Genomic DNA, 26,336 nt, shown 5'->3' on the forward strand with positions numbered 1-26,336 from the left:
TTTTATTTTGCTTTGGACTGTAGGAAGAAATGAAAGCCCTATTACCAATGCCACACTTCAAAGCACTTTATGCTTTATGATTTTTCTTTAAAATAGAAATGCTTTTCAATCAATATATGATCTAATACGTGGCCCATGTGTAAATGTTTCATGCAAATAAAATACAATTCATTTTATAGTGAGGTTGGTGGTTTGTACTAGGATGAAAGAAGAACTGGTTCATATATAGCCATTTTGAGAAGCTGTGCAAAACTGATCATCTTTGCCATGCTGTATCAACACATCCAGGGAAAGAAGTGTAGGGCACAAAGTCAATTTGTAACTTCAATTTTTAAAGAAACAAAACCATATACAATTCTTAACTAACAATTTATCTGAAGCAAGTAACTTAATCTTTAAAATGGGACCTCATTTATCGTTTTTGCAAAAGTATGAAGGGAGAAAAAATGATTGTCAACAAAAATCACCTTTTAGAAATAAGACATATAATGATTTGAAGATTATTTGTCATTTTTGATTTTCACATTCAAATAGTGTGGCCGGTTAGATCAGTTGGTTAGAGCGTGGTGCTAATAACGTCAAGGTCTTGGGTTCGATACCCACACTGGCCATTTGTTTTTCTTGATGACCCAACATCATTGACAACAATGGATTTAATTAATATATGATCTACTACGTGGCCCATGCGTAAATGTTTCATGCAAATAAAATACAATTCATTTTATAGTGAGGTTGGTGGTTTTTAGTAGGATGAAAGAAGAACTGGTTCATATGTAGCCATTTCGAGAAGCTGTGCAAAACTGATCTTCTTTGCCATGCTGTATCAACACATCCAGGGAAAGAAGTGTAGGGCACAAAGTCAATTTGTAACTTCAATTTTTAAAGAAACAAAACCATATACAATTCTTAACTAACAATTTATCTGAAGCAAATAACTTAATCTTTAAAATGGGACCTCATTTATCGTTTTTGCAAAAGTATGAAGGGAGAAAAAATGATTGTCAACAAAAATCACCTTTTAGAAATAATACATATAATGATTTGAAGATTATTTGTCATTTTGGATTTTCGCATTCAAAGGGTGTGGCCGGTTAGCTCAGTTGGTTAGAGCGTGGTGTTAATAACGCCATGGTCTTGGGTTCGATCCCTACACTGGCCATTTGTTTATCTTGATGACCCAACATCATTGACAACAATGTATTTAAACTTGTAGTACAGTGCTTGGAAACTAGGCTTCATCATCAGTATTGGCTATAGTGATTATCCCTTGTAACTGCCTTGAATATATTGTAGATCTTTTACCATTATCCTTTAAATATATAGTATTTTACACCCTATTTTTATTTTGCTTTGGACTGTAGGAAGAAATGAAAGCCCTATTACCAATGCCACACTTCAAAGCACTTTATGCTTTATGATTTTTCTTTAAAATAGAAATGCTTTTCAATCAATATATTATCTACTACATGGCCCATGCGTAAATGTTTCATGCAAATAAAATACAATTCTTTTTTTATAGTGAGGTTGGTGGTTTGTAGTAGGATGAAAGAAGAACTGGTTCATATGTAGCCATTTCGAGAAGCTGTGCAAAACTGATCTTCTTTGCCATGCTGTATCAACACATCCAGGGAAAGAAGTGTAGGGCACAAAGTCAATTTGTAACTTCAATTTTTAAAGAAACAAAACCATATACAATTCATAACTAACAATTTATCTGAAGCAAGTAACTTAATCTTTAAAATGGGACCTCATTTATCGTTTTTGCAAAAGTATGAAGGGAGAAAAAATGATTGTCAACAAAAATCACCTTTTAGAAATAAGATATATAATGATTTGTAGATTATTTGTCATTTTTGATTTTCACATTCAAACAGTGTGGCCGGTTAGCTCAGTTGGTTAGAGCGTGGTGCTAATAACGCCAAGGTCTTGTGTTCGATCCCCTCACTGGCCATTTGTTTTGCTTGATGACCCAACATCATTGACAACAATGGATTTAAACTTGTAGTACAGTGCTTGGAAACTAGGCTTCATCATCAGTATTGGCTATAGTGATTATCCCTTGTAGCTGCCTTGAATACATTGTAGATCTTTTACCATTATCCTTTAAATATATAGTATTTTACACCCTATTTTTATTTTGCTTTGGACTGTAGGAAGAAATGAAAGCCCTATTACCAATGCCACACTTCAAAGCACTTAATGCTTTATGATTTTTCTTTAAAATAGAAATGTTTTTCAATCAATATATGATCTAATACGTGGCCCATGTGTAAATGTTTCATGCAAATAAAATACAATTCATTTTATAGTGAGGTTGGTGGTTTGTACTAGGATGAAAGAAGAACTGGTTCATATATAGCCATTTTGAGAAGCTGTGCAAAACTGATCATCTTTGCCATGCTTTATCAACACATCCAGGGAAAGAAGTGTAGGGCACAAAGTCAATTTGTAACTTCAATTTTTAAAGAAACAAAACCATATACAATTCTTAACTAACAATGTATCTGAAGCAAATAACTTAATCTTTAAAATGGGACCTCATTTATCGTTTTTGCAAAAGTATGAAGGGAGAAAAAATTATTGTCAACAAAAATCACCTTTTAGAAATAATACATATAATGATTTGAAGATTATTCGTCATTTTAGATTTTCACATTCAAACAGTGTGGCTGGTTAGATCAGTTGGTTAGAGCGTGGTGCTAATAACGTCAAGGTCTTGGGTTCGATCCCCACACTGGCCATTTGTTTTTCTTCATGACCCAACATCATTGACAACAATGGATTTAATTAATATATGATCTACTACGTGGCCCATGCGTAAATGTTTCATGCAAATAAAATACAATTCATTTTATAGTGAGGTTGGTGGTTTGTAGTAGGATGAAAGAAGAACTGGTTCATATGTAGCCATTTCGAGAAGCTGTGCAAAACTGATCTTCTTTGCCATGCTGTATCAACACATCCAGGGAAAGAAGTGTAGGGCACAAAGTCAATTTGTATTTTCGATTTTTAAAGAAACAAAACCATATACAATTCTTAACTAACAATTTATCTGAATCAAATAACTTAATCTTTAAAATGGGACCTCATTTATCGTTTTTGCAAAAGTATGAAGGGAGAAAAAATGATTGTCAACAAAAGTCACCTTTTAGAAATAATACATATAATGATTTGAAGATTATTTGTCATTTTGGATTTTCGCATTCAAAGAGTGTGGCCGGTTAGCTCAGTTGGTTAGAGTGTGGTGTTAATAACGCCATGGTCTTGGGTTCGATCCCTACACTGGCCATTTGTTTATCTTGATGACCCAACATCATTGACAACAATGGATTTAAACTTGTATTACAGTGCTTGGAAACTAGGCTTCATCATCAGTATTGGCTATAGTGATTATCCCTTGAATAAATTGTAGATCTTTTACCATTATCCTTTAAATAAATAGTATTTTACACCCTATTTTTATTTTGCTTTGGACTGTAGGAAGAAATGAAAGCCCTATTACCAATGCCACACTTCAAAGCACTTTATGCTTTATGATTTTTCTTTAAAATAGAAATGTTTTTCAATCAATATATGATCTACTACGTGGCCCATGCGTAAATGTTTCATGCAAATAAAATACAATTCATTTTATAGTAAGGTTGGTGGTTTGTAGTAGGATGAAAGAAGAACTGGTTCATATGTAGCCATTTCGAGAAGCTGTGCAAAACTGATCTTCTTTGCCATGCTGTATCAACACATCCAGGGAAAGAAGTGTAGGGCACAAAGTCAATTTGTAACTTCAATTTTTAAAGAAACAAAACCATATACAATTCTTAACTAACAATTTATCTGAAGCAAGTAACTTAATCTTTAAAATGGGACCTCATTTATCGTTTTTGCAAAAGTATGAAGGGAGAAAAAATTATTGTCAACAAAAATCACCTTTTAGAAATAATACATATAATGATTTGAAGATTATTTGTCATTTTGGATTTTCACATTCAAACAGTGTGGCCGGTTAGCTCAGTTGGTTAGAGCGTGGTGCTAATAACGCCAAGGTCTTGGGTTCGATCCCCACACTGGCCATTTGTTTATCTTGATGACCCAACATTATTGACAACAATGGATTTAAACTTGTATTACATTGCTTGGAAACTAGGCTTCATCATCAGTATTGGCTATAGTGATTATCCCTTGTAACTACCTTGAATACATTGTAGATCTTTTACCATTATCCTTTAAATATATAGTATTTTACACCCTATTTTTATTTTGCTTTGGACTGTAGGAAGAAATGAAAGCCCTATTACCAATGCCACACTTCAAAGCACTTTATGCTTTAGGATTTATCTTTAAAATAGAAATGCTTTTCAATCAATATATGATCTACTACGAGGCCCATGCGTAAATGTTTCATGCAAATAAAATACAATTCATTTTATAGTGAGGTTGGTGGTTTGTAGTAGGATGAAAGAAGAACTGGTTCATATGTAGCCATTTCGAGAAGCTGTGCAAAACTGATCTTCTTTGCCATGCTGTATCAACACATCCAGGGAAAGAAGTGTAGGGCACAAAGTCAATTTGTAACTTCAATTTTTAAAGAAACAAAACCATATACAATTCCTAACTAACAATTTATCTGAAGCAAGTAACTTAATCTTTAAAAGGGGACCTCATTTATCGTTTTTGCAAAAGTATGAAGGGAGAAAAAATGATTGTCAACAAAAATCACCTTTTAGAAATAAGATATATAATGATTTGAAGATTATTTGTCATTTTGGATATTCACATTCAAACGGTGTGGCCGGTTAGCTCAGTTGGTTAGAGCGTGGTGCTAATAACGCCAAGGTCTTGGGTTCGATCCCCACACTGGCCAATTGTTTTGCTTGATGACCCAACATCATTGACAACAATGGATTTAAACTTGTATTACAGTGCTTGGAAACTAGGCTTCATCATCAGTATTGGCTATAGTGATTATCCCTTGTAGCTGCCTTGAATACATTGTAGATCTTTTACCATTATCCTTTAAATATATAGTATTTTACACCCTATTTTTATTTTGCTTTGGACTGTAGGGAGAAATGAAAGCCCTATTACCAATGCCACACTTCAAAGCACTTTATGCTTTATGATTTTTCTTTAAAATAGAAATGCTTTTCAATCAATATATGATCTACTACGTGGCCCATGCGTAAATGTTTCATGCAAATAAAATACAATTCATTTTATAGTGAGGTTGGTGGTTTGTAGTAGGATGAAAGAAGAACTGGTTCATATGTAGCCATTTTGAGAAGCTGTGCAAAACTGATCATCTTTGCCATGCTGTATCAACACATCCAGGGAAAGAAGTGTAGGGCACAAAGTCAATTTGTAACTTCAATTTTTAAAGAAACAAAACCATATACAATTCTTAACTAACAATTTATCTGAAGCAAGTAACTTAATCTTTAAAATGGGACCTCATTTATCGTTTTTGCAAAAGTATGAAGGGAGAAAAAATGATTGTCAACAAAAATCACCTTTTAGAAATAATACATATAATGATTTGAAGATTATTTGTCATTTTGGATTTTCGCATTCAAAGAGTGTGGCCGATTAGCTCAGTTGGTTAGAGCGTGGTGCTAATAACGCCAAGGTTTTGGGTTCGATCCCCACACTGGCCATTTGTTTATCTTGATGACCCAACATCATTGACAACAATGGATTTAAACTTGTAGTACAGTGCTTGGAAACTAGGCTTCATCATCAGTATTGGCTATAATGATTATCCCTTGTAGCTGCCTTGAATACATTGTAGATCTTTTACCATTATCCTTTAAATATATAGTATTTTACACCCTATTTTTATTTTGCTTTGGACTGTAGGAAGAAATGAAAGCCCTATTACCAATGCCACACTTCAAAGCACTTTATGCTTTATGAGTTTTCTTTAAAATAGAAATGCTTTTCAATCAATATATGATCTACTACGTGGCCCATGCATAAATGTTTCATGCAAATAAAATACAATTCATTTTATAGTGAGGTTGGTGGTTTGTAGTAGGATGAAAGAATAACTGGTTCATATGTAGCCATTTCGAGAAGCTGTGCAAAACTGATCTTCTTTGCCATGCTGTATCAACACATCCAGGGAAAGAAGTGTAGGGCACAAAGTCAATTTGTAACTTCAATTTTTAAAGAAACAAAACCATATACAATTCTTAACTAACAATTTATCTGAAGCAAGTAACTTAATCTTTAAAATGGGACCTCATTTATCGTTTTTGCAAAAGTATGAATGGAGAAAAAAAAATTGTCAACAAAAATCACCTTTTAGAAATAATACATATAATGATTTAAAGATTATTTGTCATTTTGGATTTTCACATTCAAACAGTGTGGCCGGTTAGCTCGGTTGGTTAGAGCGTGGTGCTAATAACGCCAAGGTCTTGGGTTCGATCCCCACACTGGCCATTTGTTTTTCTTGATGACCCAACATCATTGACAACAATGGATTTAATCAATATATGATCTACTACGTGGCCCATGCGTAAATGTTTCATGCAAATAAAATACAATTCATTTTATAGTGAGGTTGGTGGTTTGTAGTAGGATGAAAGAAGAACTGGTTCATATGTAGCCAATTCGAGAAGCTGTGCAAAACTGATCTTTTTTTGCCATGCTGTATCAACACATCCAGGGAAAGAAGTGTAGGGCACAAAGTCAATTTGTAACTTCAATTTTTAAAGAAACAAAACCATATACAATTCTTAACTAACAATTTATCTGAAGCAAGTAACTTAATCTTTAAAATAGGACCTCATTTATCGTTTTTGCAAAAGTATGAAGGGAGAACAAATGATTGTCAACAAAAATCACATTTTAGAAATAAGATATATAATGATTTGAAGATTATTTGTCATTTTGGATTTTCACATTCAAACAGTGTGGCCGGTTAGCTCAGTTGGTTAGAGCGTGGTGCTAATAACGCCAAGGTCTTGGGTTCGATCCCCACACTGGCCATTTGTTTTTCTTGATGACCCAACATCATTGACAACAATGGATTTAAACTTGTAGTACAGTGCTTGGAAACTAGGCTTCATCATCAGTATTGCCTATAGTGATTATCCCTTGTAGCTGCCTTGAATACATTGTAGATCTTTTACCATTATCCTTTAAATATATAGTATTTTACACCCTATTTTTATTTTGCTTTGGACTGTAGGAAGAAATGAAAGCCCTATTACCAATGCCACACTTCAAAGCACTTTATGCTTTATGATTTTTCTTTAAAATAGAAATGCTTTTCAATCAATATATGATCTACTACGTGGCCCATGCGTAAATGTTTCATGCAAATAAAATACAATTCATTTTTTATAGTGAGGTTGGTGGTTTGTAGTAGGATGAAAGAAGAACTGGTTCATATGTAGCCATTTTGAGAAGCTGTGCAAAACTGATCATCTTTGCCATGCTGTATCAACACATCCAGGGAAAGAAGTGTAGGGCACAAAGTCAATTTGTGACTTCAATTTTTAAAGAAACAAAACCATATACAATTCTTAACTAACAATTTATCTGAAGCAAATAACTTAATCTTTAAAATGGGACCTCATTTATCGTTTTTGCAAAAGTATGAAGGGAGAAAAAATGATTGTCAACAAAAATCACCTTTTAGAAATAATACATATAATGATTTATTGTCAACAAAAATCACCTTTTAGAAATAAGATATATAATGATTTGAAGATTATTTGTCATTTTGGATTTTCACATTCAAACAGTGTGGCCGGTTAGCTCAGTTGGTTAGAGCGTGGTGCTAATAACGCCAAGGTCTTGGGTTCGATCCCCACACTGGCCATTTGTTTTTCTTGATGACCCAACATCATTGACAACAATGGATTTAAACTTGTAGTACAGTGCTTGGAAACTAGGCTTCATCATCAGTATTGCCTATAGTGATTATCCCTTGTAGCTGCCTTGAATACATTGTAGATCTTTTACCATTATCCTTTAAATATATAGTATTTTACACCCTATTTTTATTTTGCTTTGGACTGTAGGAAGAAATGAAAGCCCTATTACCAATGCCACACTTCAAAGCACTTTATGCTTTATGATTTTTCTTTAAAATAGAAATGCTTTTCAATCAATATATGATCTACTACGTGGCCCATGCGTAAATGTTTCATGCAAATAAAATACAATTCATTTTTTATAGTGAGGTTGGTGGTTTGTAGTAGGATGAAAGAAGAACTGGTTCATATGTAGCCATTTTGAGAAGCTGTGCAAAACTGATCATCTTTGCCATGCTGTATCAACACATCCAGGGAAAGAAGTGTAGGGCACAAAGTCAATTTGTGACTTCAATTTTTAAAGAAACAAAACCATATACAATTCTTAACTAACAATTTATCTGAAGCAAATAACTTAATCTTTAAAATGGGACCTCATTTATCGTTTTTGCAAAAGTATGAAGGGAGAAAAAATGATTGTTAACAAAAATCACCTTTTAGAAATAATACATATAATGATTTATTGTCAACAAAAATCACCTTTTAGAAATAATACATATAATGATTTGAAGATTATTTGTCATTTTGGATTTTCGCATTCAAAGAGTGTGGCCGGTTAGCTCAGTTGGTTAGAGCGTGGTGCTAATAACGCCAAGGTTTTGGGTTCGATCCCCACACTGGCCATTTGTTTATCTTGATGACCCAACATCATTGACAACAATGGATTTAAACTTGTAGTACAGTGCTTGGAAACTAGGCTTCATCATCAGTATTGGCTATAATGATTATCCCTTGTAGCTGCCTTGAATACATTGTAGATCTTTTACCATTATCCTTTAAATATATAGTATTTTACACCCTATTTTTATTTTGCTTTGGACTGTAGGAAGAAATGAAAGCCCTATTACCAATGCCACACTTCAAAGCACTTTATGCTTTATGATTTTTCTTTAAAATAGAAATGCTTTTCAATCAATATATGATCTACTACGTGGCCCATGCATAAATGTTTCATGCAAATAAAATACAATTCATTTTATAGTGAGGTTGGTGGTTTGTAGTAGGATGAAAGAATAACTGGTTCATATGTAGCCATTTCGAGAAGCTGTGCAAAACTGATCTTCTTTGCCATGCTGTATCAACACATCCAGGGAAAGAAGTGTAGGGCACAAAGTCAATTTGTAACTTCAATTTTTAAAGAAACAAAACCATATACAATTCTTAACTAACAATTTATCTGAAGCAAGTAACTTAATCTTTAAAATGGGACCTCATTTATCGTTTTTGCAAAAGTATGAATGGAGAAAAAATGATTGTCAACAAAAATCACCTTTTAGAAATAATACATATAATGATTTAAAGATTATTTGTCATTTTGGATTTTCACATTCAAACAGTGTGGCCGGTTAGCTCGGTTGGTTAGAGCGTGGTGCTAATAACGCCAAGGTCTTGGGTTCGATCCCCACACTGGCCATTTGTTTTTCTTGATGACCCAACATCATTGACAACAATGGATTTAATCAATATATGATCTACTACGTGGCCCATGCGTAAATGTTTCATGCAAATAAAATACAATTCATTTTATAGTGAGGTTGGTGGTTTGTAGTAGGATGAAAGAAGAACTGGTTCATATGTAGCCATTTCGAGAAGCTGTGCAAAACTGATCTTTTTTTGCCATGCTGTATCAACACATCCAGGGAAAGAAGTGTAGGGCACAAAGTCAATTTGTAACTTCAATTTTTAAAGAAACAAAACCATATACAATTCTTAACTAACAATTTATCTGAAGCAAGTAACTTAATCTTTAAAATGGGACCTCATTTATCGTTTTTGCAAAAGTATGAAGGGAGAACAAATGATTGTCAACAAAAATCACCTTTTAGAAATAAGATATATAATGATTTGAAGATTATTTGTCATTTTGGATTTTCACATTCAAACAGTGTGGCCGGTTAGCTCAGTTGGTTAGAGCGTGGTGCTAATAACGCCAAGGTCTTGGGTTCGATCCCCACACTGGCCAATTGTTTTGCTTGATGACCCAACATCATTGACAACAATGGATTTAAACTTGTATTACAGTGCTTGGAAACTAGGCTTCATCATCAGTATTGGCTATAGTGATTATCCCTTGTAACTGCCTTGAATACATTGTATATCTTTTACCATTATCCTTTAAATATATAGTATTTTACACCTTATTTTTATTTTGCTTTGGACTTTAGGAAGAAATGAAAGCCCTATTACCAATGCCACACTTCAAAGCACTTTATGCTTTATGATTTTTCTTTAAAATAGAAATGCTTTTCAATCAATATATGATCTACTACGTGGCCCATGCGTAAATGTTTCATGCAAATAAAATACAATTCATTTTATAGTGAGGTTGGTGGTTTGTAGTAGGATGAAAGAAGAACTGGTTCATATGTAGCCATTTCGAGAAGCTGTGCAAAACTGATCATCTTTGCCATGCTGTATCAACACATCCAGGGAAAGAAGTGTAGGGCACAAAGTCAATTTGTAACTTCAATTTTTAAAGAAACAAAACCATATACAATTCTTAACTAACAATGTATCTGAAGCAAATAACTTAATCTTTAAAATGAGACCTCATTTATCGTTTTTGCAAAAGTATGAAGGGAGAAAAAATGATTGTCAACAAAAATCACCTTTTAGAAATAATACATATAATGATTTGAAGATTATTTGTCATTTTGGATTTTCACATTCAAACAGTGTGGCCGGTTAGCTCAGTTGGTTAGAGCGTGGTGCTAATAATGCCAAGGTCTTGGGTTCGATCCCCACACTGGCCATTTGTTTTTCTTGATGACCCAACATCATTGACAACAATGGATTTAAACTTTTAGTACAGTGCTTGGAAACTAGGCTTCATCATCAGTATTGGCTATAGTGATTATCCCTTGTAGCTGCCTTGAATACATTGTAGATCTTTTACCATTATCCTTTAAATATATAGTATTTTACACCCTATTTTTATTTAGCTTTGGACTGTAGGAAGAAATGAAAGCCCTATTACCAATGCCACACTTCAAAGCACTTTATGCTTTATGATTTTTCTTTAAAATAGAAATGCTTTTCAATCAATATATGATCTACTACGTGGCCCATGCGTAAATGTTTCATGCAAATAAAATACAATTCATTTTATAGTGAGGTTGGTGGTTTGTAGTAGGATGAAAGAATAACTGGTTCATATGTAGCCATTTCGAGAAGCTGTGCAAAACTGATCTTCTTTGCCATGCTGTATCAACACATCCAGGGAAAGAAGTGTAGGGCACAAAGTCAATTTGTAACTTCAATTTTTAAAGAAACAAAACCATATACAATTCTTAACTAACAATTTATCTGAAGCAAGTAACTTAATCTTTAAAATGGGACCTCATTTATCGTTTTTGCAAAAGTATGAAGGGAGAACAAATGATTGTCAACAAAAATCACCTTTTAGAAATAAGATATATAATGATTTGAAGATTATTTGTCATTTTGGATTTTCACATTCAAACAGTGTGGCCGGTTAGCTCAGTTGGTTAGAGCGTGGTGCTAATAACGCCAAGGTCTTGGGTTCGATCCCCACACTGGCCAATTGTTTTGCTTGATGACCCAACATCATTGACAACAATGGATTTAAACTTGTATTACAGTGCTTGGAAACTAGGCTTCATCATCAGTATTGGCTATAGTGATTATCCCTTGTAACTGCCTTGAATACATTGTATATCTTTTACCATTATCCTTTAAATATATAGTATTTTACACCTTATTTTTATTTTGCTTTGGACTTTAGGAAGAAATGAAAGCCCTATTACCAATGCCACACTTCAAAGCACTTTATGCTTTATGATTTTTCTTTAAAATAGAAATGCTTTTCAATCAATATATGATCTACTACGTGGCCCATGCGTAAATGTTTCATGCAAATAAAATACAATTCATTTTATAGTGAGGTTGGTGGTTTGTAGTAGGATGAAAGAAGAACTGGTTCATATGTAGCCATTTCGAGAAGCTGTGCAAAACTGATCATCTTTGCCATGCTGTATCAACACATCCAGGGAAAGAAGTGTAGGGCACAAAGTCAATTTGTAACTTCAATTTTTAAAGAAACAAAACCATATACAATTCTTAACTAACAATGTATCTGAAGCAAATAACTTAATCTTTAAAATGAGACCTCATTTATCGTTTTTGCAAAAGTATGAAGGGAGAAAAAATGATTGTCAACAAAAATCACCTTTTAGAAATAATACATATAATGATTTGAAGATTATTTGTCATTTTGGATTTTCACATTCAAACAGTGTGGCCGGTTAGCTCAGTTGGTTAGAGCGTGGTGCTAATAATGCCAAGGTCTTGGGTTCGATCCCCACACTGGCCATTTGTTTTTCTTGATGACCCAACATCATTGACAACAATGGATTTAAACTTTTAGTACAGTGCTTGGAAACTAGGCTTCATCATCAGTATTGGCTATAGTGATTATCCCTTGTAGCTGCCTTGAATACATTGTAGATCTTTTACCATTATCCTTTAAATATATAGTATTTTACACCCTATTTTTATTTAGCTTTGGACTGTAGGAAGAAATGAAAGCCCTATTACCAATGCCACACTTCAAAGCACTTTATGCTTTATGATTTTTCTTTAAAATAGAAATGCTTTTCAATCAATATATGATCTACTACGTGGCCCATGCGTAAATGTTTCATGCAAATAAAATACAATTCATTTTATAGTGAGGTTGGTGGTTTGTAGTAGGATGAAAGAATAACTGGTTCATATGTAGCCATTTCGAGAAGCTGTGCAAAACTGATCTTCTTTGCCATGCTGTATCAACACATCCAGGGAAAGAAGTGTAGGGCACAAAGTCAATTTGTAACTTCAATTTTTAAAGAAACAAAACCATATACAATTCTTAACTAACAATTTATCTAAAGCAAGTAACTTAATCTTTAAAATGGGACCTCATTTATCGTTTTTGCAAAAGTATGAAGGGAGAACAAATGATTGTCAACAAAAATCACCTTTTAGAAATAAGATATATAATGATTTGAAAATTATTTGTCATTTTGGATTTTCACATTCAAGCAGTGTGGCCGGTTAGCTCAGTTGGTTAGAGCGTGGTGCTAATAACGCCAAGGTCTTGGGTTTGATCCCCACACTGGCCATTTGTTTTTCTTGATGACCAAACATCATTGACAACAATGGATTTAAACTTGTAGTACAGTGCTTGGAAACTAGGCTTCATCATCAGTATTGCCTATAGTGATTATCCCTTGTAGCTGCCTTGAATACATTGTAGATCTTTTACCATTATCCTTTAAATATATAGTATTTTACACCCTATTTTTATTTTGCTTTGGACTGTAGGAAGAAATGAAAGCCCTATTACCAATGCCACACTTCAAAGCACTTTATGCTTTATGATTTTTCTTTAAAATAGAAATGCTTGACTTCCGCTTCCGGCTGAGATGAAGTAGCAGCCTTGAATGGGGCTCCGCTACCCACCGCTCCACAAACCCCATTTACAAGGCTTTTGCCTCCGTTGACAGGCACCTGATGACTGCCAGTATCACAGGGAGCAGCTTGCGTCGCATGGAGAAATACTTCTCCGCGATGCCGAAGAAGCAAAGGCAGTGACAGGAGAAGCGGCATCGCGAGGCGCTTCCCAAGATGGCGCCCGCCAGCAACACCGACAGCGAGTCGCGCTCCCCAGCCTACCCGCAGATGGCTTCACCAGCAATAGAAGGAGATTCCTCTCCCCCCCTGCTCCAAAGTCAGAAAAAGCGGTGCTCGGCAGAGACGCAGGCTGACTATTCAGACGACTCGGACCTGGAATCAGAGCAGGTACCTTCCCCTGTGCAGCACAGCAACCCTTCTAAGCACTATACTTCCCCATTGAAGGAGCCCACACCATCACAAGCCCCCCGATTATCACACGCTTGTGAGGGAGCCCCATCTAAGTTCTCACTGGATAGTGAGATGCATGACAAACCTGATCAGCCCATTACACGCAGAGAACTCACTGAGGCTATTCAATCTGCTATGAGCCCGCTCTTAAAGGCACAAACACGTGACATTAACAAACAAATACAAGCGCTGCAGCATAGAGTTTTGGAAGTGGAACATAGGGTGGGTGAATGCTTCATGGATGTAGCTGATTTAAAGCCAAGGGTTAAAGAGCAAGAAAAAACTATTCTTTACTTGCAGAATAAACTCCAAGATCTAGAGAATCGCTCGAGAAGAAATAATCTTCGGCTCATAGGGCTCCCAGAATCAGTGAAAGGGACAGACCTAGCATATTTTGTGAAACATACCCTACCAGAATTATTACGGTTACAGGATGAATGCAAAGATCTAGTAATTGAGAGGGTACACAGACTGGGGCCTCTGCGCAACAATGATAATGCCCGCCCGAGAGCAGTGATCTTTAAAGTTCTTAATTTCCTACACAAAGATTTGATTTGGACCTCTTTCAGAAAACAGAGAGGTCTGGAGTGGGAGGGTCACCGACTCTTGATTTTTCAGGAATACTCGGCAGAGTTAAGTAAACAGCGGAAAGAGTTCTCACAGGTGTGCTCCACAATGATAAAAAAGGAGAAGAAATTTGCTCTGCTGTACCCAGCACGTTTAAGATTCTATGAAGGGGACTCTTTCAAAGATTTCCTATCTGCAGCTGATGCATCTGCCTACTTGGAAGAAATCCAAATGTGTGATGACCAGAGAAGACCCCCTGTTTGAAAGAATGATCCCGAGTTAAACTTTTTCATAATTTTGGAGTAAAAGCTCAAGAGGTGGGTGAGAAAGGGTCCTCTGGCAAATTTCTGGACCTAAAGACCTTTCTCACATCTGTGAGGACTATTCTTCACTTATATGAGAACTGACACGGTCTGTAGAGACTTTAAGGTTCCAGGTTTAGTATGGCAACATATTTTCTTATGCAGAGATTAAGAGATATTGGCTGCGTCTTAGTTTGACAGCCCAAACACAAGAAGGCGATTTTGAGACTCTTTGCAAATCTCATTTGGAGTTAGCAAAGCATTAGTATTTTTGCAAGTTTAAATGGAAATGAAAAATGCAAAAGCATTAAGGGCACATGCAGAGCTGACAGGCGTGTCAGGTGCTAAAAGTTAATGTTAGAAACATATTGTGGCGGTGGAGTTAGGAGTTGTTTATTAGAAACAGAGAATGCGAGTGTGGTTAGCACTCATAAGGGACACGGAAGTCTTTGGTTTCAATTTTACATCTATATTTTGGATGTTATGTTTTTGTGTTTGTTTTGTTATCCCCCCCCTTCCCCAGGTGTATTTCTACCGCTCCCGGGACACGGGATGCCATATATTTTCAAAATTAAACAAGTGTGATGGTAAATACCATATAGGTGCTTTAGGGAAAAGCGAAACTCTCTATGGGAGTATTGGTTCATTTATAGCGATGATGCTGCTCACTTTAAAGATTCTCAAGTCTAGCCCGGTATGTCTCTTGTGATAGGCAGCTGGAACGTGGGAGGAGTTAACTCCCCCATTAAACGCAAGAAGCTATTAGTTTATCTAAACAAACATAAGGTGGACCTTGCTTTTTTACAGGAGACACATCTCACAGAAGGGGAAACTCTCAAGTTTGGCATTTTGGGTTGGAGAGTGATAGCGGCTGCTCCTTACAATTCAAAAGCCAGAGGAGTGGTTGTGCTAGCAAGGAAAAACATAGATATAGAGATCTCCGAAATCACATCTGACCCTAATGGGAGATTTGTCTCCTTTATGACCAAATTCAAGGGCCAATCCTTTTTTTGTATGAATGTTTATGGGCCGAACCAATATTCCAAACCATTCCTCATGTCTCTAATTAGACAACTTTCGAAAGCACCACAGATTCCAAAACTAATTTGTGGTGACTTTACTTTGCTAACCTCTATAAGCTTGGACAGACAACCTAGACCAACCAAACCAAAGAAGCTTCCTAAATTCGGAATTAAAGAATTCATAAAGACATTAGGCCTAGTGGATAGCTGGAGGGTTTGTAACCCCACAGAGCAAGAATACTCATGTATGTCTGCTGCGTCTGGTTATATGTCTAGGATTGACTACATTATGATTTCACAAGATTGGCTTCCCAAATTAGATGATGTAGAAATGGGACCGATAGTCATTTCAGACCATGCCCTCATAACCCTCAAACTACACTTCTCCTATGAAAGGTCGAACCTAATAACGTGGCGCTGCCCTCCGGGCATAGCATCTTCACCCCAGTTAAGGAATTTAACATTAGAAGCTTGGGAAATTTTTTTAAAGGACAATAAACAGAGCCTAGAAGAAAAACCACAAATTTTTTGGGAAGCAGCCAAAGCAACCCTTAGAGGGGTAATCATCTCAGGTACAACAGCAATTAAACGGCAGATAGCTAAAGAATACTTAGAAGCCAGAGAAACGTTAACAGATTCCTTTCAGAGATACCAAGCTTCACCTACACCCACATCAAAACAAGACTATTATATAGCAAAGGCGAGAGTAGAAGGCCTTGTAGAAAAACAGGCACATATATACACTTTTAAGCGACAGGCAAGATTCCATAAATATGGGAATAAATCTAGCAAATTGCTATCCTCCCTCTTACAAGGTCAAAAAACTCCTTCGGCTATACACCCCCTGAAAACCTCCACTCATTCCCTTGCAACCTCAAGTGCTCAAATTGCTGAAGTATTGAGGGATTTTTATACAAATTTGTATGCCCAACCTAATTCTGACAAGAGCAAAGAAACTTCATTTTGGGAGAACATTCTAACACCTAAATTGACCCCTTCTCAAGCACAATCTTTAATAAACCCCATAACTCATGAAGAAGTCTCAGAAGCAATTTCAAATTTAAAACCAGGGAAGGCTCCAGGCCCCGATGGCTTTACATCTGAATTTTACAAACTCTTAGCCCCAAAATTAATCCCCATCTTAGTTTCGGTATTCAATGATATAGATCAATCAGGCTCTATCCCAAAGTACTTCAATTTGGCCTCTCTGCGCCTCCTTCCTAAGTCAGGTAGAGATCTGTCAGACCCTGGGTCCTATAGACCAATTTCCTTATTGAATCTTGATTACAAGATATTTACGAAAATTCTCGCTGAAAGACTCAAACTTCTATTACCCTGTCTGATTCACGAGGACCAGACAGGATTTGTTTCAGGCAGAAACCCAGTTGCAAACATCAGAAGGGTGCTTGCGGCTGTGGGGGGTTCCCGGTGCGCCATGTCACACGCCATCCAAGGAATATTAGCATTGGATGCAGAAAAAGCTTTTGACATGATGCACTGGGATCACCTTTTTAATACCCTAAGAGAGTTCGCCTTCCCAGAAAAATGTATTGCCTTATTAGCAACCCTTTACAATAAGTCGGCATCCAGAATTCTTTGTAACGGACTGCTTTCTGATCCATTTAATATCTGCAGAGGCACCCGCCAGGGATGCCCCTTATCTCCGTTATTATTTGTTCTGGCCTTGGAACCATTAGCTATTGCCATAAGAGAATCACCTTTATATCAAGGTATTCAGGTTGGACATGTAGATCTTAGGCTCTCCTTGTTTGCTGACGACATGTTGCTCTTCTTATCCAACCCGCATCACTCGATAAAAGAAGCCCTCTCTATAATTAAACATTTCAGCAGCTTTTCGGGGTACAAAATAAATATAAGTAAATCAGAACTACTAATGCTAAGAGGAAATCTCCCAATTGGGTTTGAATCAGAGGAAGAGGGGAAGGCAATCAAGGTCCAAAAACACCAAATTAAATACTTGGGCATACAAATAACAAATAACCCCAATGCGCTATATAAGAGCAACTTTGACCCGGCAATTAAAAAAATAATTGATTCAATGAATAATTGGAAAGACCTCCCGTTATCTCTTTTGGGGAGGATGGAGGTGATTAGGTCGGTGTTATTCCCTAGGCTTTTCTATATTTTACAATTACTCCCCTTTAGGCTAGCTAAGAAAGATAACAAATTGCTTGATAAGGCCTGTTCCACCTTTTTATGGAAGGGGAAGAAACCACGAATCGCTATAGCTAGATTAAAACTTTCTAGGGAGGAAGGCGGTATAGGCTTCCCTGATTTAGAACATTACTCTAGGGCATTGCTTATCAGATTTGCGCTAGGTTGGTTAACAGGTAACAACGCCTATTCAAATTTTGCTTTAGACAGAGCTCTGTTTTCTCCTTGGAACCCTAGTGCCCTGCTCCATTCTCCCAGGAGGCATATACCGCCTGACATCCTTGACCACTTCATGTTTAAAGACACATACGAGGCTTGGTCTCATTTTAATGCCCTTACTGGATCAGATCCAGAGAAATCTGAGTGGATCCCCTTTTGTGGAAATCCTCTTTTCCCCCCCGGGACCTCAAACCCGATTTTCACTCGCATACATATGAAAGGATTGAGTTTAGTTTCCCAGGTGTTTGATCCAGGGGGGAATATGATTTCTTCAGAGAATCTGCAAAGTAAATACGGCCTACCCAATAATAGCTTCTTTCCCCTTCTGCAACTAAAACATTTCGCTTCTTCACTCGACATAAAGAGCATCATTGGGACACAAGGTTCTAGATTGCAATTAGAGACCCAGAAATTCTTGATAGGGAAGTTCAAGCCTAGATCACTTTACAACATTCGTCCTGATACAAAGGTAAAGAAACTCCGAGAAATAACAACAGAGAAATGGATGACAGATATTCCTTCACTAGATACAGAATCTTTATTTAAATACTGGGAAAGTACACTTAAAATTTTACAGACTACAATTTTACAAGAAATCCATATCAAAATAGTTTACAGAGCATACATTTCACAGAGCCAAAGAAAACATTACATGCCAGATGAATCAAGTAAATGCCCCAAGTGTGGCCACCAGGATGCTACCTTCTTCCACAATCTTTGGACCTGCAGGAAAATAAAGAGATTCTGGAATAAGGTACTGTCTCAAATTAGCAAATTACTTAAGCAGAATATTAGCCCAGACCCTGTGCCTGTTCTGTTTAATAATTTTGATTCTTGGAACATCCCTCCTTCTTCTAACCATCTGATCCCTTTCATTACGATGGTTCTGAATATAGCAAAGAAAATTATCCTGAATCATTGGATAGTTAAACAGGCTCCTAGATTTCAGGAGGTTTTGGCATTGATGGTTAAATTCATGTATCTGGATAGATATAATGGGCAAATTGCAGCAAAGAACCACGCCGACTCATTTAAGAGAAAATGGGACCCTTTAGAATGTTTGCTCTCTCACAGATCTATGTCTCAATTGTATCATGATATTATTACCTAGCCTAGTTAATAGCCACCTTCTAGATTAGAGAGCTGGTTACCTCTGTGACACCTTCGGGCGAATTGACTAACAGCATCTGAAACACTTGTTTATAAATTCCTGTGTAAGAATATTGATAAACACCTCCCCCCCTCTCTTTTCTCCCCGATCCCTCCCCCCCCCCTAATCTCATACTCCCCCAATTATTCCCCCTATCCTCCCCCCCCTCACCCCCCCCTCCCATTGCTTTCATTACTGCTTAGATGAAGGCCTCGGTATCAAACTGATCTAAGAAGTTAATTTACATACAGCACTTGTTTATGGTTATACTCGATATTATGTGGAAATTGCTGACATAAGCCGTTGACCTGTCTACAATGTTTATGTTCTGATTTGTATTAAAAACTGAAAACTCAATAAACATATTTTGAAAAAAAAAAAAAAAAATAGAAATGCTTTTCAATCAATATATGATCTACTACGTGGCCCATGCGTAAATGTTTCATGCAAATAAAATACAATTCATTTTATAGTGAGGTTGGTGGTTTGTAGTAGGATGAAAGAAGAACTGGTTCATATGTAGCCATTTCGAGAAGCTGTGCAAAACTGATCTTCTTTGCCATGCTGTATCAACACATCCAGGGAAAGAAGTGTAGGGCACAAAGTCAATTTGTAACTTCAATTTTTAAAGAAACAAAACCATATACAATTCTTAACTAACAATTTATCTGAAGATAGTAACTTAATCTTTAAAATGGGACCTCATTTATCGTTTTTGCAAAAGTATGAAGGGAGAAAAAATGATTGTCAACAAAAATCACCTTTTAGAAATAATACATATAATGATTTGAAGATTATTTGTCATTTTGGATTTTCACAATCAAACAGTGTGGCCGGTTAGCTCAGTTGGTTAGAGCGTGGTGCTAATAACGCCAAGGTCTTGGGTTCGATCCCCACACTGGCCATTTGTTTTTCTTGATGACCCAACATCATTGACAACAATGGATTTAAACTTGTAGTACAGTGCTTGGAAACTAGGCTTCATCATCAGTATTGGCTATAGTGATTATCCCTTGTAGCTGACTTGAATACATTGTAGATCTTTTACCATTATCCTTTAAATATATAGTATTTTACACCCTATTTTTATTTTGCTTTGGGCTGTAGGAATAAATGAAAGCCCTATTACCAATGCCACACTTCAAAGCACTTTATGCTTTATGATTTTTCTTTAAAATAGAAATGCTTTTCAATAAATATATGATCTACTACGTGGCCCATGCGTAAATGTTTCATGCAAATAAAATACAATTCATTTTATAGTGAGGTTGGTGGTTTGTAGTAGGATGAAAAAAGAACTGGTTCATATGTAGCAATTTTGAGAAGCTGTGCAAAACTGATCATCTTTGCCATGCTGTATCAACACATCCAGGGAAAGAAGTGTAGGGCACAAAGTCAATTTGTAACTTCAATTTTTAAAGAAACAAAACCATATACAATTCTTAACTAACAATGTATCTGAAGCAAATAACTTAATCTTTAAAATGGGACCTCATTTATCGTTTTTGCAAAAGTATGAAGGGAGAAAAAATGATTGTCAACAAAAATCACCTTTTAGAAATAATACATATAATGATTTATTGTCAACAAAAATCACCTTTTAGAAATAATACACATAATGATATGAAGATTATTTGTCATTTTGGATTTTCGCATTCAAAGAGTGTGGCCGGTTAGCTCAGTTGGTTAGAGCGTGGTGCTAATAACGCCAAGGTCTTGGGTTCGATCCCCACACTGGCAATTTGTTTATCTTGATGACCCAACATCATTGACAACAATGGATTTAAACTTGTAGTAGTAGTAGTACGTTTATTTATAGGGCGCCGCAAAGTGTCCGCAGCGCCGTACATAGCAAACAAAAAAAAAATGACGAGGTAACGTACAGGGTGTGTTGAAAAATACAGTATAAATGGGGGTATAGCTGGTAGAACTAAAATCAGCATCAGTTCAGAAGTAGGTGTCAAAATTGTCAAGGAGACTAAAGGTGAAGTAGAGGAAGGGAAGAACAGGACAGGAGCACAGGTGAGGTAAAGAGGTAGGGTGAGTACGTGAGGAAGGAGGGCCCTACTCATAAGAGTTAACATACTAAAAATAGGTGGGTGGACGAACGAAAAACAATAGGATAAGTAGGAACGGAGGGGGACGGAGGCAGGATAAGAGGATCAAAAGAGGTTAGGAGGAGGGATAGGCTAGTCGAAAAAAGTGGGTTTTGAGGGAGCGCTTGAAGGAGGTAAGGGAATCAGAAAGCCTGATGGGTGGCGGGAGGTTGTTCCAGTGCAGGGGGGCAGCGCGAGAGAAGTCTTGGACACGGGAGTGGGAGGAGGTGATTAGGTGAGAGGTCAGTCGGCGGTCAGCGATGGAGCGAAGAGGACGGGAGGGAGTGTGGATAGAGATCAGTGAAGAGAGGTAAGGAGCGGTGGAGGAGGAGAGAGCTTTGTAGGTGGTGGTGAGGAGTTTAAAGAGAACTCGGAAAGGAATGGGGAGCCAGTGAAGAGATAGACAGAGGGGGGAGGCGGAGGTAGAGCGGCGGGAGAGGAAGATGAGCCTAGCAGCAGCGTTAAGAATGGATTGGAGAGGTGCGAGGCGGGTGAGAGGTAGCCCGGAGAGAAGGATGTTGCAGTAGTCAAGGCGGGAGATGATAAGAGAGTGAATGAGAATTTTGGTCGCGTCAGTGGAGAGGAATGGTCTGATGCGTGAGATGTTGCGTAGGTGAAAGCGGCAAGACTGTGAGAGAGCACGAATGTGGGGGGTGAAAGAGAGGGAGGAGTCAATGATGACACCAAGGCAGCGCGTTTGGTCGGTGGAGGTGATCTCGGTTTCACCAATACTGATGGAGATAGTGGGAGAAGAGGGGATGTTCGGGGGATGGAAGATTAGAAGTTCAGTTTTAGCCATGTTTAGCTTCAGGAAGCGTTGGGTCATCCAGGCTGAGATGGCTGTGAGGCATTCAGAGACCTTGGACAGGAGTGATGGGGATAGATCGGGGGAAGAGAGATAGATTAGGGTATCATCAGCATAAAGGTGGTAATGAAAACCATAGGAGCTGATGAGAGTGCCCAGAGAGGTGGTGTAGAGAGAGAACTTGTAGTACAGTTTCCAAAAACTAGGCTTCATCATCAGTATTGGCTATAGTGATTATCCCTTGTAGCTGCCTTGAATACATTGTAGATCTTTTACCAATATCCTTTAAATATATAGTATTTTACACCCTATTTTTATTTTGCTTTGGACTGTAGGAAGAAATGAAAGCCCTATTACCAATGCCACACTTCAAAGCACTTTATGCTTTATGATTTTTCTTTAAAATAGAAATGCTTTTCAATCAATATATGATCTACTATGTGGCCCATGCGTAAATGTTTCATGCAAATAAAATACAATTCATTTTATAGTGAGGTTGGTGGTTTGTAGTAGGATGAAAGAAGAACTGGTTCATATGTAGCCATTTCGAGAAGCTGTGCAAAACTGATCTTCTTTGCCATGCTGTATCAACACATCCAGGGAAAGAAGTGTAGGGCACAAAGTCAATTTGTAACTTCAATTTTTAAAGAAACAAAACCATATACAATTCTTAACTAACAATTTATCTGAAGCAAGTAACTTAATCTTTAAAATGGGACCTCATTTATCGTTTTTGCAAAAGTATGAAGGGAGAAAAAATGATTGTCAACAAAAATCACCTTTCAGAAATAATACATATAATGATTTGAAGATTATTTGTCATTTTGGATTATCACGATCAAACAGTGTGGACGGTTAGCTCAGTTGGTTAGAGCGTGGTGCTAATAACGCCAAGGTCTTGGGTTCGATCCCCACACTGGCCATTTGTTTTTTCTTGATGACCCAACATCATTGACAACAATGGATTTAAACTTGTAGTACAGTGCTTGGAAACTAGGCTTCATCATCAGTATTGGCTATAGTGATTATCCTAGTAACTGCCTTGAATACGTTGTAGATCTTTTACCATTATACTTTAAATATATAGTATTTTACACCCTATTTTTATTTTGCTTTGGACTGTAGGAAGAAATGAAAGCCCTATTACCAATGCCACACTTCAAAGCACTTTATGCTTTATGATTTTTCTTTAAAATAGAAATGCTTCAATCAATATATGATCTACTACGTGGCCCATGCGTAAATGTTTCATGCAAATAAAATACAATTCATTTTATAGTGAGGTTGGTGGTTTGTAGTAGGATGAAAGAAGAACTGGTTCATATGTAGCCATTTCGAGAAGCTGTGCAAAACTGATCTTCTTTGCCATGCTGTATCAACACATCCAGGGAAAGAAGTGTAGGGCACAAAGTCAATTTGCAACTTCAATTTTTAAAGAAACAAAACCATATACAATTCTTAACTAACAATGTATCTGAAGCAAATAACTTAATCTTTAAAATGGGACCTCATTTATCGTTTTTGCAAAAGTATGAAGGGAGAAAAAATGATTGTCAACAAAAATCACCTTTTAGAAATAATACATATAATGATTTGAAGATTATTTGTCATTTTGGATTTTCACATTCAAACAGTGTGGCCGGTTAGCTCAGTTGGTTAGAGCGTGGTGCTAATAACGCCAAGGTCTTGGGTTCGATCCCCACACTGGCCATTTGTTTTTCTTGATGACCCAACATCATTGACAACAATGGATTTAAACTTGTAGTACAGTGCTTGGAAACTAGGCTTCATCATCAGTATTGGCTATAGTGATTATCCCTTGTAGCTGCCTTGAATACATTGTAGATCTTTTACCATTATCCTTTAAATATATAGTATTTTACACCCTATTTTTATTTTGCTTTGGGCTGTAGGAATAAATGAAAGCCCTATTACCAATGCCACACTTCAAAGCACTTTATGCTTTATGATTTTTCTTTAAAATAGAAATGCTTTTCAATAAATATATGATCTACTACGTGGCCCATGCGTAAATGTTTCATGCAAATAAAATACAATTCATTTTATAGTGAGGTTGGTGGTTTGTAGTAGGATGAAAGAAGAACTGGTTCATATGTAGCCATTTCGAGAAGCTGTGCAAAACTGATCATCTTTGCCATGCTGTATCAACACATCCAGGGAAAGAAGTGTAGGGCACAAAGTCAATTTGTAACTTCAATTTTTAAAGAAACAAAACCATATACAATTCTTAACTAACAATGTATCTGAAGCAAATAACTTAATCTTTAAAATGGGACCTCATTTATCGTTTTTGCAAAAGTATGAAGGGAGAAAAAATGATTGTCAACAAAAATCACCTTTTAGAAATAATACATATAATGATTTATTGTCAACAAAAATCACCTTTTAGAAATAATACACATAATGATATGAAGATTATTTGTCATTTTGGATTTTCGCATTTAAAGAGTGTGGCCGGTTAGCTCAGTTGGTTAGAGCGTGGTGCTAATAACGCCAAGGTCTTGGGTTCGATCCCCACACTGGCCGTTTGTTTATCTTGATGACCCAACATCATTGACAACAATGGATTTAAACTTGTAGTACAGTTTCCAAAAACTAGGCTTCATCATCAGTATTGGCTATATTGATTATCCCTTGTAGCTGCCTTGAATACATTGTAGATCTTTTACCAATATCCTTTAAATATATAGTATTTTACACCCTATTTTTATTTTGCTTTGGACTGTAGGAAGAAATGAAAGCCCTATTACCAATGCCACACTTCAAAGCACTTTATGCTTTATGATTTTTCTTTAAAATAGAAATGCTTTTCAATCAATATATGATCTACTACGTGGCCCATGCGTAAATGTTTCATGCAAATAAAATACAATTCATTTTATAGTGAGGTTGGTGGTTTGTAGTAGGATGAAAGAAGAACTGGTTCATATGTAGCCATTTCGAGAAGCTGTGCAAAACTGATCTTCTTTGCCATGCTGTATCAACACATCCAGGGAAAGAAGTGTAGGGCACAAAGTCAATTTGTAACTTCAATTTTTAAAGAAACAAAACCATATACAATTCTTAACTAACAATTTATCTGAAGCAAATAACTTAATCTTTAAAATGGGACCTCATTTATCGTTTTTGCAAAAGTATGAAGGGAGAAAAAATTATTGTCAACAAAAATCACCTTTTAGAAATAATACATATAATGATTTGAAGATTATTTGTCATTTTGGATTATCACAATCAAACAGTGTGGCCGGTTAGCTCAGTTGGTTAGAGCGTGGTGCTAATAACGCCAAGGTCTTGGGTTCGATCCCCACACTGGCCATTTGTTTTTCTTGATGACCCAACATCATTGACAACAATGGATTTAAACTTGTAGTACAGTGCTTGGAAACTAGGCTTCATCATCAGTATTGGCTATAGTGATTATCCTAGTAACTGCCTTGAATACATTGTAGATCTTTTACCATTATCCTTTAAATATATAGTATTTTACACCCTATTTTTATTTTGCTTTGGGCTGTAGGAATAAATGAAAGCCCTATTACCAATGCCACACTTCAAAGCACTTTATGCTTTATGATTTTTCTTTAAAATAGAAATGCTGTTCAATAAATATATGATCTACTACGTGGCCCATGCGTAAATGTTTCATGCAAATAAAATACAATTCATTTTATAGTGAGGTTGGTGGTTTGTAGTAGGATGAAAGAAGAACTGGTTCATATGTAGCAATTTTGAGAAGCTGTGCAAAACTGATCATCTTTGCCATGCTGTATCAACACATCCAGGGAAAGAAGTGTAGGGCACAAAGTCAATTTGTAACTTCAATTTTTAAAGAAACAAAACCATATACAATTCTTAACTAACAATGTATCTGAAGCAAATAACTTAATCTTTAACCCCTTCACGACATTTGACGTATATATACGTCATGGCCGGGAAGTACTTCCCGACACATGACGTATATATACGTCATGACTTTAAACTGTCACTGCGTCTCGAGACGCAGTGACAGAGGGACGATGTCTGCTGTCCCTGACAGCAGACATGTCCCTGCATGCCCAGGGGGGGCTGCGATGTC

General features: G+C 36.5%; 15 non-coding genes across 15 annotated transcripts; all 15 read left to right on the forward strand.

Annotated features, from left to right (window-relative positions):
- The first annotated feature begins 3,994 nt into the window (after positions 1-3,994).
- TRNAI-AAU (transfer RNA isoleucine (anticodon AAU)) lies at positions 3,995-4,068 on the forward strand. The gene has a single exon. It is a non-coding gene; the product is annotated as a tRNA-Ile (tRNA).
- Positions 4,069-4,784: 716 nt separating this feature from the next.
- TRNAI-AAU (transfer RNA isoleucine (anticodon AAU)) lies at positions 4,785-4,858 on the forward strand. The gene has a single exon. It is a non-coding gene; the product is annotated as a tRNA-Ile (tRNA).
- Positions 4,859-6,913: 2,055 nt separating this feature from the next.
- Positions 6,914-6,987, forward strand: TRNAI-AAU (transfer RNA isoleucine (anticodon AAU)). The gene has a single exon. It is a non-coding gene; the product is annotated as a tRNA-Ile (tRNA).
- Positions 6,988-7,751: 764 nt separating this feature from the next.
- TRNAI-AAU (transfer RNA isoleucine (anticodon AAU)) lies at positions 7,752-7,825 on the forward strand. Its single transcript has one exon. It is a non-coding gene; the product is annotated as a tRNA-Ile (tRNA).
- Positions 7,826-8,589: 764 nt separating this feature from the next.
- TRNAI-AAU (transfer RNA isoleucine (anticodon AAU)) lies at positions 8,590-8,663 on the forward strand. The gene has a single exon. It is a non-coding gene; the product is annotated as a tRNA-Ile (tRNA).
- A 716-nt stretch (positions 8,664-9,379) lies between these two features.
- Positions 9,380-9,453, forward strand: TRNAI-AAU (transfer RNA isoleucine (anticodon AAU)). Its single transcript has one exon. It is a non-coding gene; the product is annotated as a tRNA-Ile (tRNA).
- A 475-nt stretch (positions 9,454-9,928) lies between these two features.
- Positions 9,929-10,002, forward strand: TRNAI-AAU (transfer RNA isoleucine (anticodon AAU)). The gene has a single exon. It is a non-coding gene; the product is annotated as a tRNA-Ile (tRNA).
- A 716-nt stretch (positions 10,003-10,718) lies between these two features.
- Positions 10,719-10,792, forward strand: TRNAI-AAU (transfer RNA isoleucine (anticodon AAU)). Its single transcript has one exon. It is a non-coding gene; the product is annotated as a tRNA-Ile (tRNA).
- Positions 10,793-11,508: 716 nt separating this feature from the next.
- Positions 11,509-11,582, forward strand: TRNAI-AAU (transfer RNA isoleucine (anticodon AAU)). Its single transcript has one exon. It is a non-coding gene; the product is annotated as a tRNA-Ile (tRNA).
- A 716-nt stretch (positions 11,583-12,298) lies between these two features.
- On the forward strand, positions 12,299-12,372 carry TRNAI-AAU (transfer RNA isoleucine (anticodon AAU)). The gene has a single exon. It is a non-coding gene; the product is annotated as a tRNA-Ile (tRNA).
- A 716-nt stretch (positions 12,373-13,088) lies between these two features.
- On the forward strand, positions 13,089-13,162 carry TRNAI-AAU (transfer RNA isoleucine (anticodon AAU)). Its single transcript has one exon. It is a non-coding gene; the product is annotated as a tRNA-Ile (tRNA).
- A 7,008-nt stretch (positions 13,163-20,170) lies between these two features.
- On the forward strand, positions 20,171-20,244 carry TRNAI-AAU (transfer RNA isoleucine (anticodon AAU)). Its single transcript has one exon. It is a non-coding gene; the product is annotated as a tRNA-Ile (tRNA).
- A 3,633-nt stretch (positions 20,245-23,877) lies between these two features.
- TRNAI-AAU (transfer RNA isoleucine (anticodon AAU)) lies at positions 23,878-23,951 on the forward strand. Its single transcript has one exon. It is a non-coding gene; the product is annotated as a tRNA-Ile (tRNA).
- Positions 23,952-24,713: 762 nt separating this feature from the next.
- Positions 24,714-24,787, forward strand: TRNAI-AAU (transfer RNA isoleucine (anticodon AAU)). The gene has a single exon. It is a non-coding gene; the product is annotated as a tRNA-Ile (tRNA).
- A 716-nt stretch (positions 24,788-25,503) lies between these two features.
- On the forward strand, positions 25,504-25,577 carry TRNAI-AAU (transfer RNA isoleucine (anticodon AAU)). Its single transcript has one exon. It is a non-coding gene; the product is annotated as a tRNA-Ile (tRNA).
- Positions 25,578-26,336: the final 759 nt, after the last annotated feature.

The sequence above is a fragment of the Crinia signifera genome, chromosome 2 (assembly GCF_055691185.1).
Source record: "Crinia signifera chromosome 2, ASM5569118v1, whole genome shotgun sequence".
NCBI classification, from domain to species: domain Eukaryota; kingdom Metazoa; phylum Chordata; class Amphibia; order Anura; family Myobatrachidae; genus Crinia; species Crinia signifera.